The sequence below is a fragment of the Bidens hawaiensis genome, unplaced genomic scaffold, assembly GCF_021521415.1.
Source record: "Bidens hawaiensis isolate Kalapana, Puna unplaced genomic scaffold, B.hawaiensis_p1.1 tig00028294_1, whole genome shotgun sequence".
In the NCBI taxonomy this organism is placed as follows: Eukaryota; Viridiplantae; Streptophyta; class Magnoliopsida; order Asterales; family Asteraceae; genus Bidens; species Bidens hawaiensis.
In genome coordinates, this window is record NW_027494616.1 from 287,184 (window position 1) to 299,566 (window position 12,383).

Below are 12,383 nucleotides of genomic sequence, written 5' to 3' on the forward strand. Positions count from 1 at the left end.
AGGAGCTGAGATTGTGATTGACAGTAAGATTGAAGAGGGAGAGATTGTGGAGGATAATGTTGAGCATGAAATTCCAGAAGTTGATAAGTCAAATGTGGGTCAAGATATGGGAAGCGATGAGACTGAATGGGAAGAGCAGCCGAGATGGAAAGAAGGCTACGCTCAATGGTTCGTAAAGACAAAGAAACCAGTGGTTCCAACTATGTTTAAGAAGAGTTATAATATCAAAGGGTATGCTGAATCAAAGAAGGGGATAATATGCTGGTTATATGATGAGCAGTTGAGGCTGTTTGTGATTAAACGTTTTGACGGAGTTCAGTACTTCAAAAGGTTGTTGAGATAATTGAATACCTTGCCGGAGTGTGAGTTGAAGGATTTAGCCAAGTTGGGGTTGATAAACAGGAGTGATGATAATATGGCTAGGATTATTGGAAAGATCGTGTGGAAAGAAAGTATAAAAGAGAAAAAGTTTGAGTTGTTAAAGCCGCAGAAAGGGAAGCTCGTTGAAGATAAAGACAGAGGAATGAGAGCTGATGGCAAACCTTGGATGGTAATGAAGTATAAGCCTATCCGGTGTTTAAAAGAAGTGCTGATGAAACAAATGCCCAAGGATGTCCTAAAGGATCTGAAATGGTGGTATGTTGACAGTCAAACAGCTGAAGCGGTTATGGAGGATGAGGATGAACAAGAGGTGCTGAGAGTGTATGATCCTATGCACTTGGTGAATTTGTCTCAAGCTGACTTGCAGGTGCTGAACGAGAAAAAGATATTCTATATTCCTGCATGGAAAGAAGAAGCCAAGAAATACCAGAGAGTTGTCTCTGTCTGTGTAAGACAGGGAGTTCATGCTTGAAGACGGGAGAGACAAGATTTTGGGATTACAAGACAAGTGATTGAAGATAGAGATATGAAGCTACTGCCAAGGGGGAGTCTGTTGGTGCATTATGTCAGTAGTTCAATATCTATTGTCTGTAATCGTGTTAGTTTGTTTTGTTTTGGTTTGTATAGGTTGTCTCACAAGTTCGCCTAATATAAGCGAACTTGTGGACAAGCAAAGTTATTGACAACTTCGCCTAGTCTGTTAGGCGAAGTTGTCGATAACTATATATGTTTGGCATACGGGTTGTTTTGTATAGTTTTTGGGTTGTACGTGTAATTGTGATTGAACATCACGTGTTGAAGTGTTGCAATACAACGTGTCTTTTGAGTATTGTAATGTGTATTTGTGCTTGGTTTTAACGTATATCGCATCTAACGCTCGTAACGTCTTACGTAGGGATTCCGCACCTACGTAGAACGAGATATTTCCGTGTAGATCCGGCTGGGAACCTACACCCATTCCATGTTATGTTTTCGGGGCTGTGTGCATACTCGATGTGATAGTTAATAAACTTACCCTAAATTGGTAAGTGTATGCCATGTATGATTTATATGTTATCTATATATGTCTTGAATGAGAATGAAAGCTTGTCAGTACGTGAACGATCTTCGGATATTGCACGTACTGTCAGGTTAATAAAATAGATATGAATATTTTGTGTAATGTAAAGATGAGGGCTTGTCGGTACGTGAACGATCTTCGGATATTGCACGTACTGTCATGTTATAAATATAGATTTGAATATTGTATGTAATGTAAAGATGATTGCTTGTCGGTACGTGAACGATCTTCGGATATTGCATGTATTACCAAGAATAGTGATTGTCTCCTTATATGGATATTAAATAATAAATTATGTACATAGTTCCTTCTACGGATAATATATATTGCGTGTTCCTTCTATGGAAAGCATAGTGTTCCTTTAATGGAAAGCATAGTGTTCCTTTAATGGAAAACATGGTGTTTCTTTAATGGAAAGTACAGTGTTCCTTTAATGGAAGGCATAGTGTTCCTTTAATGGAAAGCATAGTGTTCATTCTATGGAAATATATAGGATGTTCCTTCTATGGAAGTATATAGAGCGTCCTTCTAAGGAGAATTTATACAGAGCGTCCTTTTATGGAATATATATATAGCATGGGCAATAGCCATGGTTCTTTTAATAGATATTATGTGACGTTCCTCTTATGGTTATTTATACAAGGTTAAGATATGTATGTATGTAAGATATGTGTATGTATTGTATGTCGCCTGATTAACTAGAACTCACTCAGCGTATCTGACTTTTATAATGCACGCAGGTGAATATGATTAAAGAGCTAGCAAGAGGTTGGCACATGGCACAGATTGAGCGGCTGGCATCTGAAGATGAAAGAAATGGTGTTTTAAATATGATGTTTATTATCATGGTTTTAAAGAAATGATTTAATATTTTGTAATGAATGATTTAAGTTAACGTTTCCGCAAAAGTTTTAATAAACTCTGATTTGTATAACTGTGTTTATGAGTAAATCCAACGCTAAAGTAGGGCTACCGGGTTCGGGGCCTTACATATCGGAACACCACAATAAAAATAGATTATTGAAAATGTTTGAAAAATCATTACTTTTAGCCATAAGCCTTGGACTTGTGTGTGCTTTGTGTACATGAGGCATAAATGAATCAATAATAAAATATTAAGCAAGTGCATTGAAAAATCACATAAGGCCCACATAATTTTCTAATCATGCAACCTAAACAATTAAGCAAATAAACTATAACTAACTAGAACATTACGTCTAATGTCCTATCTTATAGTCACGGCTCTGATACCAATCTGTAACACCCCGGCTTTAGCGGAATACGCCCGAGTGTGACGTACAGATTGCCCAAAACACATGTGACACTATTAAGTGACAATAATATCATTAATTCATTCAAATCCCAAGTACACAAGTTGTTCAATAAGACAAATATAAAGGAAAACAATTAAACGCATCTTAATGGAAAATAATAAACACAAGAATTACTAACTAATTTAATGGAAAATAAATGTTGGTTTTAAGGTTCATGCATTATTGTTTGTTTATATATTTTTACTTATTTTATTGTAATTTTAATGGTTAATTCTAACGGATTTTAATAAGTTATAATATTACTTATAAGTTGAATATTAGATTTAAATCATATTTACGGAATTTATCTTTGTCGGTTAGAATTTATATAGTTACAACGTTATTATATATATATATATATATATATATATACATATATATATATATATATATATATATATATATATATATATATTATCTAAATAATTATTTAACAAGTTTTAGCAAGTGATTTGGTTTGTAAAAGTTGATTCTTGAACGGAAATTGTTAACGGAAATCAAAACATCTTTTGTTTAACTATAAATTTTATTTATTTTTGTATGATTATAAATATATATTTAACTTAATAAAATTGATAAAAAATGGTTTTTAAAGGAAATAAAAAGGATATGCTGTGACCCGGGTTCAAACCCGGGTCTCCATGACCACATTAAACAAACTCAGCCACTGGACCAAGGAGCATTTGTTGTTAACAGTTGAAAGATATTAAATATAAACAGAACCTAAACTTCATCTTCTTTACCAAAACCCTAGGTTTTCAATTCTCCAAATTCGTTCTAGTTTTGATTGATTTTGATTAGGGGTTTAGTTAGACGGCTTGAAGTGATTGAAATACATATATTACTTACTTGTTTTGGTGCCGGAATGAGGGTAAACGGAGCTTGGCCGGAATTAAAGTTGGACGAACGATTTCGAGGTTAAAGCTTGTTTGTTTGTATAATCTAATGTTTTTAGCAAGTTTAGACGAAGATTATCGTCCTATTTATAGTCTCAATTGACCCATTGGGTGTTTATTTCGAGTTATTGAGATTTTAATATTATTCCGATGGTTTGGGGTGTGAATCCGAACGTTGGAGGTGTAATACGCGTAATGAGGCTTGATTAATCATTAAGATGATGGAGAAACGAGTTTATATCATTAAAATTGATTAAAAATAGTGTTTTGAGATGTTTTAAATGCTCACCGGAAGTTTTGCCGCTTGCTGGAATGTTGGTCTGCCGGAAAAACGTGGTTCAGGGGGGGGGGGGGGCTGGGTAGGGTTATTTTTAATATTTTATTAATTTTAAATATAAAGTTTCACTTTAGCCCCCTTAAGTTCTTAAATCCATATAAATTGTTTTTAAACTTATAAATCTTTAACTCTTTAACTATATAATTTTACATAATTGACTAAAACTTGTTATATTTAATATTCTTAGAATGTTTACGTTTTATATCCGTATAGATTCCAACTTTGATAGACTTTCATAGCTCGGAGATTCATTAACTGAATTAAACAAATAGAAAATGAATGAATAATAACTATAAGACATCTTAATTAATATTAAATGATAAACGACAAACACACATTTATTGAAATGACACAACGGGTCGGTTTAACAAATACAAATACAAATACGAATAAAAATTGACAAATGTCACAGCTCGCGACAACGTATATGAGTTCTGTTACGAGTGCGATTAGGTCTCCACCACCCCCCGTTTCAAAAAGAGCATATATCGAACGAGATCGTGCCGAAGCCAACAACCGATTGATGGCGAATTACTTCCGCGACATGCCGAGATACAAGAACCCGAAGGTCGTTAGGCGTCGCTTTCAGATGTCTAAAAATTTATATATGCGCATCACCAATGATCTGGAGCGTGAGCTTGATTACTTTAAGCAAAAGCCGGAGGATCGAGGAACGCTAGGATTCACGGCTATTCAGAAGGTTACGTCAGCCGTACGCGTGCTCGCCTACGGAAACATGGCCGACATCAACGACGAGTATTTAAAGATGGCCGATAAAACAACTCGGGACACCTTGAAGTATTTTTGTTACAGTACATTTCGTTTTATTAAATAGTTATATCACTTGTTTACATTAATCAATTATTTTATAAAAGTTGTGTAAAATATAGGAATATTGAAACTATATGTACCACAATATCTGAGAGAGCCCAACTGGAACGATCTACAATGTCTGTACGAGGCACATACAAGGGTGCATGGTTTACCCGATATGATAGGGAGTGTAGATTTCATGCATTAGGAATGGGCTAATTTTCCAACTACATGGCGATGTCAATACACACGAGGTGACCAAAAGGGACCAACGGTCAGCCTTCAAGAAATTGCTTCATACGACCTTTGGGTTTGGTTGGCATTCTTTGGTGTTCCCGGTTCCAACAATGACATAACCGTCTTAGAGCAGTCGCCTGTGATGGAGAGTTACATATCTGGGACCGTTCCTGTCGCTTCGTTTTGGGTTAACGATAACTTCTACCATTGTGGGTACTATCTGGGTGATGGAATATATGCAGAGTATGCGATAATCATGAAAAAATTTAGAGATCTGTTGGATAAAAAGACAGTATTTTAAGAAAGTGCAAGAGTCTGCGAAAAAGGATACCATGCGGTCAAAAGAGATACATAATGCACTAAAGGGGGATTTGGTCCAACATCTTTGGATGAATCGGCGTTTGCCTAGTGAAAACGATAATCAAAACGAGGGCAACGATGAAGACGATGATGAACACGACGAAGATGATGAAGACGGCGACGACGACGAGGGCGAAGACGACGATGGAGACAAGTAGTTTTTTTTATTTTAATGTAATATTTATTTAATAAAATATTATTTTTATTTGATTATTCTTAATAAAAAAAAACAAAAAGTGTAAAAGTGACTAGGCGTCACGTGGCGCATAACGCCCAGGGGTGAGGCTTTATGACTACACCATGTTTTTGTAAAAAACCATAACTCTGACTGGGCGCCACGTGACGTATAAGGCCTAGGGGTGAGGCTTTATGACTGCACATGATCTTAGTTAATACTAAAGAAAAGCATTCATAATGGGCTACATGCCCCAATCTCTAAATCCATGTGAGAGCCTGCAAACTTAGAGGAAACTCAAGTCCACTATTGTGGATCGTTAATGATTGTTGCAGGTTTGGTTCAGCACACATGGAGTACGGGCTGCTCGCAAGCTACTCGAGATCGGAAAAATAAGCTCGTTTAATAAACGAGCCCAAGCCCTAGCTTCATTTATCTAGCTCACGAGCCAAAACGAGTATTGCATTTAAATAATATTTTTTAAATATATATATATAATATTTATTAATATATAATGATATTATAAACAACTATATAATTTATATTATTTTATACATAAAATTATAATAGGAAAAAATATATAAAAAATAATTATAATTATATAAAAAATAATTGATAAATAGTAAACGACTCGAGCTCGAGCTTCAAAATCCACTCACGAGCCGAGCTCGAGTTTCGAAAATAAAGCTCGAAACGAGCCGAGCTTGAGCTCGATTTATGTGTAAGTTAAACGAGCCGAGCTCAAGCCTAGTCAAGCTCATATTAGCTCGGCTCATTTAAACCCCCAAGTATCCCCCCCCCCACTCACAGACACTCATACTATATAATATAACACACATACTCATATTATATAATATAACACACATGTATACATATTTAATACTTTTTTAATACGGTATGCGAAAGTTTGTTTTTATGAAAGAAAGTAGGGTTTGGAGAAAAAAAAATCAAATATAACGTGACAATGATGTAGCGGTTTGTATGAGTTTGTTGTCATCTATGAATACTCTAATACTTTTTTATAACAATGTAGTACTAATCAATAAACACAAATTATAGTAAAATAGACAAAAACCTGTATTCATATTATACATTTCACATCATTCACCAATCGGTAATTGAGATAAACCAAACTTGGATAGTATCATAAAGGATAAATGTACTTTTTGTTAAATAAGAAACTGCATTAGTGATTTTCTTATATGACTTTTTTTTTCATAAGTGATGCTTTTAAGAAATCTTTTTCAAAACTAACCATGAGTTTGAAAAGTTTCTAAAAATAATGCAATCGCCGTTAGTAATTACTATTTGAAGGAATCCTATAGGGTTGGTCTTGGAATGTAAGAGAATGTAAGTCTCAAATTATTGGGAATGTATAAGTTGTCATTGGTAACGATAACTTCTGCCATGTTTTTATCAAGTTGTCATTAATAAGGGAAACTTCTGACAAGATGGCGCTAGTAATGACAATTGCTGTCAAGTTGCCATTACTAATGACAACTTCTGAAAAAGAATGGTGACATCAATTCTTGCTTTTATTTTCTCAATTTTTAATTCCATCAAACAAACAACATAAGTAGATGGGGTTAGGGACCGGTATTTTATAAACTCACTATAGTAAATACTCCATAACTTTTCTACCATAACTTTAGTAAAAACTCTTGTTTTGTAAATTTGTCGTTAATAATGGTGATTCGCTACACTGTTGGGTCCTTAAACAACGATTTGTTGTTTCTTAGCAGAGAGCACAAGGTGGATTATATTTTCTCTGGTCTTTTAAAAATAGAAGATGGAGGGTTATTACGAGTCAGAAGGGGTACCGAGAAGCTTTGGCGTTTCATTCGTGAAAATCCCATTCCATCAAAAGTTATGGAATGCATAACTTTGGCCGGTTTCACTGGTGTTATTATGGGTGATTATAGAAGGGTTGACAATGCTTTGATATCCGCTTTGGTAGAGAGATGGTGTAAGGCCCCGATCCCGGTTCCCTATATTATCATTGGATTTACTCATTAACATAGTTTTAAATATCATAGTAATTTAAAACTTTTCACGGAATTTAATAAGTCAATCATATATTACATAACATTTTAAATCTTGTCTTCACATCATTCAAATTTGTCTTTCAAAATAAAAACATAATCAAATATAACATCATAACATTCTTCTCAAGATGCCAGCATCTTCAGTCCAATGCCATGTGTCTTCATTCAAGCTAGCTGCTTTAGCCTATTCACATGCGTGCATACTAAAAGTCAGCTACGTTGAATGAGTTCTAGTTTAACAAGTCATATATTAATCTCGCACGTTTACAATACGTGTTTATATCCGGAGATACTATTCTTACCCTAGACCTCTACTTACGTTCTTACTTCTTACATGTACATATACATAGTCTTACACATTCTTAAATACCATATAATTATTCATACATTCTTGCACATATATTATAAGGGTCTGCCGCCCTAACTCTTGCACCGATATCATATAGTCGGCCACTCTACTATTTCCCATGTATTATAAGGGCCTGCTACCCTGACTCTTGAATTCTACTCTTACAATTACGTATATGAAAGTAAGGTATGACAAATTCTTACAAACATTCTTTCATTTTTTTGTTATAGCATTCACACCTACCACATGTGTAAATATACATATTTGCTACTATTCTTACAAGTATGCACACAGCCCCGAAAACATTCAAAGATAAGGGGTTTAGAAACTCACCTGTGTCCTGTTCCTTTATGAGTTCATGGTCACAACTCTTCCTAGCTGGGAACGACTAACTGTGTAGCAACTAACAAGCATCATTTAACTACTCCTAATTATATCATATTTCTAGGTTAATGAAATCCCTAGCTAATGGGGGTCCGGGGGCAGGGACCTGGCAGCGAGGTTCTAGGGGCGACAACCCCTAGCAGGATCCAAGGGGCGAAGCCTCTGGCTAGGGTTAAGCTGCCAGGTCAGCCTGGAAAACTTTTATTTTCATTAACAAGTCTTTACTAAAAACCTCGTCAGTAAACTGAAATTCAAACCCCCGTTTATGTTTGCGTAGTATATGTTCTCCAGTGTATAAGTACATACACGCCAGATACATATGCACCCGTATATACCTCACATGTCCGCCGTATAAGTCAAACCAACATATCCGCCGTATAAGATAAGCCTACATATCCTCCGTATAAGTTAAGCTTCACATTTCCTCCGTATAGATGTTGCACGTATCCGCCATATATATACATATACGTCGCATAAGTGTATGTGTACACATATACGTATACGCCCTTCACTTATCCGCTGGATACACATTCACCGAATACGTGCAGGTCAGCTCATCTTTAACGCGTTTTTAGGGTTTTTCAGCGATTGCGTCACCGCCAGCCTCCGTTAACCACCACGGTTGGCTGGATTTGATCGTTTATGGTTCAGGTAGCTTCAGGGTGTCTAGATCCAAGCTAAGGTGGCCCTTAAGCTCGTTTTTTATTTATTAAACACCCGATAAAAGCTAGATCTAGATCCAAACGAGTCATTCGGCACCCTGATGCTGTGGTGTCGGGTTCCATAATGTTGGGTCAGCAGTGATAATTAATGTGTAACACCCCAAAATATTATATTAATCGTGTCGAGTATGAAACATGAATAGTTTGAAACACTTAACTAAGATAATATTCAACCTAGTTAGTACTTAAGTTAATAATGGTGAAATATTTATATATTTCAAAAAGTCTTAAACTATATAACTTATTAATCATGAGGAGTTGAAGTTGTCAAGTTGGAAAGTATAAACATTAAAAGAGAAAATAAATTAAAACACACACACTTGGTGTGTGTGTGTGTGTGTTTATGTGGATCATCAGGGAGAAAAAGAGGGGAGAAACCCTTGTTCTTCAAATTCTTCAAAATGAAAGTCAAATAGGATGATAAAATAGTGCATGTGAGCAAGGTTGTGCACAACTCAACTTGGTGAATATAAGGTATGTTCAAATATATTCAATTGTGAATAATCTCAAGATTAGGAGAAAACTAGTTATGTTGAATAACCTGAAATTGAGCATGTATATGTGTTAGAATCACCACATATAACTTGTATGAATTATGATTAGTCTAGCTTTAAATGTTAAGATTATTGCTAAACTAAATGAAATTGTGTGTTTTAAATTTGTTGATGTTGAATAATAGAATTTGGATGAGGAACAAGGTAATTTATATTTAGAACACTTATGTTTAAAGATATGTTATTGACCGCACACCAAGTGTTTGATGAAATGCTCACATGAAACTTGAATTGTGCAATATAGTATGAAATCCGTCACTTTTGATAGATTTAAATAGTTAACTTGTAGAGCGCATATCTCACTTGTCGTTAAGAGTTAGAGGACATGCCTTATATAATTGGAAAGGTATATGTGTCTATTTCAATTCATATTTAATCATGAAAGTCTAAATAGGATCGGAAGTTTTCCAAAACAGTAGACCAAACTGACTAGTCAGGATATAAAACATGCTGACTGGGAATATTTATGCTTCTATCCTGATTTTGTAAAAATCATAGAAAAATAGTTAGAGGGTGTGATTTATATTCTTGAAAAGGTATTTGATTCCCCTACGATCCATCTTTGAAATGTTGAACCAGTTCGGATGTTACATGTGTCAAAATGGCTTATTACAGCAGCGATATAGGAAATCGCTGCACATTAATAAAGATATTAGTAATAGAGAAAACACATAAGATTGCATATACTTGCATTGGGTATGATGCATTGATTGTAGAGAACTAATAAAACTTCATGTGACATACTTAAAGTGTCTAAGGACTTGTGAATGGTTTGTATGAGTATTTACACCATTGTATGTAATGATTGGAGAATATACATACCTATGAGTAGTTTGACTTTTAAAAGTGAAATTGACCAAAAAACTAGTGTTTTGATAAATTGGTATGTATGAGTCCATAGGATTATATGGTCATGCTATGTAATGACTAACCTGACAATCTTATGGAAATTGGACAAAGTTTGATCTTGTCAAGCTAGGTGGAGGCTTGGATAAAACGGGTTAAGCAAGGGAGTGCACGTGAGTTCTAGTTAGCAAAGAAAGGTATGTGATTTTGTTCACTTCAAATTATAAGCGAAAGTTTCTTATCAAATTGTAATATTGCCTAAATGACTAAAAAAATGAATTGTTAAGAAAATTCAAAAAGGGTAGTTTGGGGTATTAAGGTACAACCCGAGATTGAGTTGTAATCTTCAATGTTAGAGACTTGGTTCAAATTAGCCCAAAAGGGGCAAATGAGAATTGAAAAATAATAATACTAGTATATGGGACAAGGATTTTAATGGTTATTGGGTGTGGTTTATAGACCAAGTCATAAAGGGGTACTATGGGTAAATTGGTGTTAAATCACTGGTAATACCCGTTGTAAGATTAAGATATAAAAAGGAGTAACCCGGAATGGGTATATGCGTGAACGGGTCATACATGTCAAATGGTGAAACAATCACCATTTGAAGTTGATGTATAATGCTTGTCCTGTTGAGAATTGTCCTACAGGTAAGCATGATGGTAATAGAATGCGTTATCGAGTTCTCTAACAGGAGTTACAAGGTACTGGTAACGGGTCACAACTTTGACCCTGCCAGGTACGTGAATTAAATCATGAAGTCGGTAAATGTTAAAAAAATGACCAAAATTCCCTCCGGACAATGGTATGGGTGCATTAGATATTAACGGTGTGACATTTGTCATTTTCGGTTTAACTTGTATTTGTTTTTGTATCGGAAAACCGACCCGTTTTAGGTTTTTCGGATCCGTCGTTATAAATAAAATGTTGGGTTTTATGTTCGTTTATGTTACACAAATGTCGGATCAAGAAAACATCCTTTTCATTACGTTAAAACACCTCTTCATGGTTAAAACCGACTTAAAACAAACTTAAATGACTAATTGTGTCAAACACCTCTTGTTTGTTTGTGCATTTTTGACCATTTTAACCAATGAAATGCAAGTACACCCCTTATGAGTAAACTATACTTTTTCCTCTATAAAAACAAGTCCCATGCACCCATTTTAGTCTGCTCTTTCTTCTACAAACTCTCTCAATCTAAGATCCAAGTATTCATTCTTCAAGTTCTTGATAATTTGACTCTTCAAGGTCAAACTAATACTAATCTTTATTACTAACTAATTCTTGTTAATTATATTTTGTTACTATAACTTGTTTAAAACATACTCCCCTTGTTTCGTTGGCTTTCCCTTTTCCGGCCATGTCGGTTTAGGTGTATAGCTAAGCAAGGCTTCATTGAGGACTATTATAGTCCTTTTTAAACACTTTAACTTATGCTTTAATTTATGTAAGCTTACTAATGTTGTTTAGTTTCTAATTACTTTAGTTTCAAAATCATTTTACTGAGTTCAATGGTATTCGGTATGTGACCACCATTCTCGGTTTCATCCCAAGTCAAGAGCCGAACCAAAACCGAACTTTTGTTTAAATACTTTATTGTTAACATATTGTATGTAAGACTTGAATATTATTATTTCTAAGTTTGTTCTAATAAGTTCCATGGTATTGGGTATGTGGCCACCATTCTCGGTTTCATCCCGAGTCAAGAGCCAAACCAAAACCGAACTCTTGTTTAAATGCTTTATATTAAAATGATTTAATAATATGTTACATGTAAGATTTGTATATTATAGATTCTAAGTTCATTTTAATAAGTTCTATGGTATTTGGTATGTGGTAACCATCCTCGGTCTTATTCCGAGTCAAGGACCGAACCAAGACTGAACTAAACCGAGTTCACTCGCTTAA